Below are 5119 nucleotides of genomic sequence, written 5' to 3'. Positions count from 1 at the left end.
GGATAAAAGAAAGTAAAATAATAATAATTATAATAATACCTGAGTTAAGATTTTAACTTCAACAGTCAAAGGCAGCTTTAAACAAACAGGTTTTTAAATTTCACTTGAAAGAACTCAGGCTTTTAGCACTTTTCCAGTCTTCTGGGAGTTTGCTATTTTTGAGCTACAGAGAACCAGTGAAATGCCTTAGAACCAGGCTGCATTGCTCTGCTTTCTTAGTTCTAGGGAATGTCTGTGCATGGTTGTGTTTCTGTGTGTTGCAGATGGATGAATGGAGTATTATATTGGTATTCAAGTGCTCTTTGTGCTTCTGGTGATATTCAAAAATAAATCTGGCACGCATACCTTTCTGAAAGAATGGCATGAGAAATCTGTAATTATTCCATTTAAAACTGTCAGGTGTGGCCTGTTTAAAGGTTACAACCAGTTAGGTATCTGGAATAATTAATTTAATTAAGGAAGTAGTTATAAAGAAACACCTGCCTATTCTTAAAGTACGTGGATGAGCTAGTTTCTACAGTGTACACAATGCAGTGCATTGTGAGAAACCTGGCTTCATGATGACTCTCCCAGCACAGGAATTAAGACTACATTTGTCAGGAACGGGGACAGGTGGATCCAGTATTCAAGGTGAGCGAGACAGTGGTGTTGTGAATTTATATTCAACGCCCATCCAGGTTGGACACCATATTAATGTTGTGAATAACTGTTATATTCCATTTCCAGCCAGCTGGGAATTCATATTTTCTGATACTTTAAGATGTTTTTTGCCCTCTCCGATAGGGCTGAAAAATATCCTATTTAATCAGATATTATTTTGGCTGTTATATATTTTTTTTTAACACACACCCTACTTACTGTGTGTTATAACAATAAATGAAAGAGTGATTCGAGCTCTAATCATGGTCAAACAGTTATTTCTGCACATACATGGAACAAATTCACCACAACTTCTGTTCAAAATATAAGATTTTATTAACAAAATTCATTCAGCTCCAAGTCAAACATATTTCAGTTTAACACTCTCAACTAAGACTAGTAAAACTCAACTAAACTAACTACTATCTACAAAGAGGAAGGGGTGAAGATGAATTTTATGTTTGAACACCAAAGTTTATCTGGAAGAATGTGGGATGTGATCAAATTAGCTTTTCACTAATTTAGAGAAATTGGAATGTTTTCAGACCAATTCACGATGCAAATCCATGAGGTGAATAAAACATTATTTGGCCAAATAATGTTTTATTGAATGATTTGCTTAATCAGGAAACACTAACCTTTAGTTAGATGATTCTTTACCCTCCTTGAAATAGCTAGCAGCGAATAGACTCAGGATTCCACTAAATGACTCTTGGTCACACTTGGTAATCGAAATGTAATGAACATCTGAGGAACACATGAACACTAAATATTTAATTCTCTGTGAAGAAATGCTGATTAATCGTTAATAAGATCCTCATCTAAAAGAGATGCTATGTTTGTTTTTAAGCCAAATTTGTTTAACGAACCTCGTGAATAATTTTTTTGTTGTTTTATTCACAAAATATGACAAAAACCTGACTAAACCGCGTGCTAAATAAAAAATAAATAGGAACAGGGGCGTTCTTAAATAAAAGTGAGCTTGGATGTAAGGAGTGAGACAGAGGAAACTCTATGTATTACTAAGGGTATGCTGGCCTTATGCGATATGCTGATCTGATGGAACACTGGACCGGAGTGGAGCAAATAGTCATCCCACATGGATTACTTTCTTGTGATCGGCTCATACAAGGGAGCTCTGTGATTGGTTGCAAACCATCCCCTGTATAAAAATATGAGTAGAAAAAAGTAGAAAAAAAGAGTCTCAAAAATCCACACACAAATGCAATGAAGTTTAAAAACCACTGGTACTTTGTATTTTAATTTATAACTGTTAATGGACCAGAAATACTTTGGCGAAGCATGTGCTGTGCATCTGTCAATCTTGTATGCTTGCGTGAATCGTGCTGTGTGTTTGTGGAGCTTGTCCCGTTCATATGAATCACATTTGTGCATTTGTAAAAATTGAGACCCATTTAGCTACATACATTGATGGCAGCAGCACATCTGATATTTCTCTCCAGGATGGTGTCACAACCAAACAGGTAAAGACCAGATGAAGCTTATATGATGAGAAAAAGCAGAGAGAGCAGAACGTTAGAAATTGAACAAATACTTTAGAATGGGGTAATAGAGATGGTTTGATGATAAAGGGGCCCCTATGTCCTCCAGCAGTCTAAGCCTTAGCAGCACAAATGCAGAAAATAGTTCATGATGACCTGAGTATTTAGGATGAGGTATAAGAAAGGTAAAGCCACAAAGTAGAGCCAAGGAGAAACGTCCATCCAGAATGAAATTAGGATTGGGATTTTAATGCTCCACCTCTACCTACTTCTACTTACACAGCGACTAAGCACACTCACTCTGTTTTAACTATAAACTTTATCAAAAAGGAAAGTTTTAAGCCTAGCCTTAAAAGTAGACAGGGTGTCTGCCTCACGGACTAAAACTGGTAGTCGGTTCCACAGCAGAGGAGCCTGATAACTAAAAGATCTGCCTCCCATTCTACTTTTAGAAATTCTAGGAATCACCAGCAAACCCACAGGTTGAGAGGAGAGATATAAGATGGAGCTTGGTTATTTAAGGCTTCTTCAAATCAGACGAAATAGGTGTCAATTAACTCAGCTCCGTTTGTGCTGGTTTGTGCAGCAAAAATTTTCATTTGTGCTGCTTTGGATTTGAAGATTTGAAGAAAGTGGGGGGGCTGGTTGACCTTTGATGACCTCTAGAAGCATTTTTTTATATCTTTAAAATGAAAGCGGCACAAATGTAAATTTTTGCTGCACAAACCAGCACAAACGTAACACAAACGTTTGACACCAATTTTGTCTAATTTGAATGAGGTGGAGAGGCTGGTTGACCTTTTGACCTTTACATTTTCATTGATATCTTCAAATCCAAAGCAGTACAAACGACAATTTTTGCTGCACAAACCAGCACAAATGGAGCTGAGTTAATTGACACCTATTTCGTCTGATTTGAAGAAGGTGGGGGGGCTGGTTGACCTTTGATGACCTCTAGAAATATTTCTTTATATCTTTAAAATGATAGCGGCACAAACGAAAATTTTTGCTGCACGAACCAGCACAAATGTAGCACAAACGTTTGACACTAATTTTGTCTGATTTGAAGAAGGTGGGGGGGCCAACCTCACTCAGGTCAGTAAGACCAAGGAGATGGGGACTGACTTCAGGAGAAGACCCCCTCCTCACTCCCCTGTGAACATCCAGGGTCAGGACATAGAATCTGTGGTGAGTTTCAATTACCTGGGTGTTCACGTCAATGATAAACTGGATTTAATTATCACATTGAATCACATTTACTCTAAAAAGACTTCAGCCAAATATAAACTGTCAGTTAGCAGAAGTTTATTCTCAAATAACATTTTCTTCCTAACTAAAAAACAGAAACCGAGCCAGATCACAGGTTAATTCCAAACAAGTCAGATAATTATTCAAAGGATGATGAGCTGCAGACAATCACAGGACCATAAACAGCTGTGTAAAGCTGCGCCTAACTTTGAAATGATTGCAAAATTGGCTCTGTTGGCGGACATCACAAATGAAATAATGAGGATCGAGTCTATAAGCATTGAAAAATCCAAGAATATTTTGGTTATAATCTACATTAAACTGTCTGGAACAGACTGAAACAAGGGTTATAGACCCATTTATAATGAGTCTGATCTAATAGTTTCTATTCCTCCTGTCGCCTAATGACTGCTGGAGATGACCATAAAGCAAAAGGTGGATGTTCCTCAGTAAAGATATCTGTAGAGACTCAGTTCTAGTTTTCGTGTAAGGCTCTCCTGCCCTCTGGTGGTAATCTGTGAACTCTACACATTGTTCTGTTTAATTTGTTATTCTAAAGCATCTAGCAACTTTTATCTGTTTGTTTTCTTCTACATATATCATGCAGTAATGCAAATAACAGTAGTATGTATTATTGCTGCATCATAGCAGTGGAAAGACTGAATCATAATAGATTAGATTTCTGCAAGATTTTCTATCCTCTTCTAGAACACTCAATATAACCTGCCAAGATTGTTGGTGTATATATATTTTAAGAGAAACTTGTGTCTAAATAAGATGTGGAAAACCTTCCATCAGCCTTAAATTCAAGTAAAAAATAAAAATATTTGATCTAGATCCCTGCAGTTGTGCTTAAAGGCTCTGTTTGTTAGGAAGCTGCTCTGTCACTGCTGAAGGTGTTTCCAATATGACTGATTAAAAAAATAATAATAGCCCACAGCTGGACATGATGTTTTGATTCAGTTTATATTTCATTAATTGGTAGGAACCAGAGTCAGGGATTTGGAGGTAAAAAAAAAAAAAGATTTTAACCTGATAAAAACCAAAGTTGCTGCAGATGCAGAGTCTTAAGAGTAATCAGGAAAAGAGAGAAAGTTAAACTTTAAAATAAAGAACAGAAAACCTAAAGGAATTACAACAGTGTATTTTAGCTCAGAAGAGCTGGGATTAGCTTTTCTTTTGTATATCAGAGTATAGGCAGAAAAATTAGACATACTTTAACCCTTTAGGGCTGGTAAATCTGCAATTTCACTTAAACTAGGAAAAATATATTTGATGTGTTACCTTTACACAGAGGCCAGCAATTCAAAGTAGGAGCTGATAATTGGGATCACGCCCACCGACAGAGAGGGACAGGTCAATTGTCCCAGGCCCAGGACAGACTCTGACCATTAAAAATACAGGCTCCCCCCACCCCAATATAAAATGATTTAACCAGGACAACGGCGGGTCCCCACTTTTATAGTTCGTTTCGCTGCAAACTAAGAATGTCAGGTTTTCAGAAGTCCAGGGAACAAAAAGTGAAAAGGAAGATGAAACCAAAGGCTTGAGTAAATATCAAAAAATAAACTGAGGATGAATCAGGAACAGGTCCAGGAATGGAATTGCAGAAGAATGATGTCCAGTGTGATTTTAAAGTATAGAGAAAGGAGCACAGCGTAACTTCTGGGGGCAGGGTGGGGAACAGTGTGTGTTTGAGGAGACAGAGAGAGGCATAGTGACTCAGAGAT

This window comes from Cyprinodon variegatus, unplaced genomic scaffold (assembly GCF_000732505.1).
Source record: "Cyprinodon variegatus isolate N-32 unplaced genomic scaffold, C_variegatus-1.0 Scaffold1470, whole genome shotgun sequence".
Taxonomy (NCBI): Eukaryota; Metazoa; Chordata; class Actinopteri; order Cyprinodontiformes; family Cyprinodontidae; genus Cyprinodon; species Cyprinodon variegatus.
The sequence above is the reverse complement of the archived record's forward strand: the minus strand, read 5'-3'. Positions refer to the sequence as shown.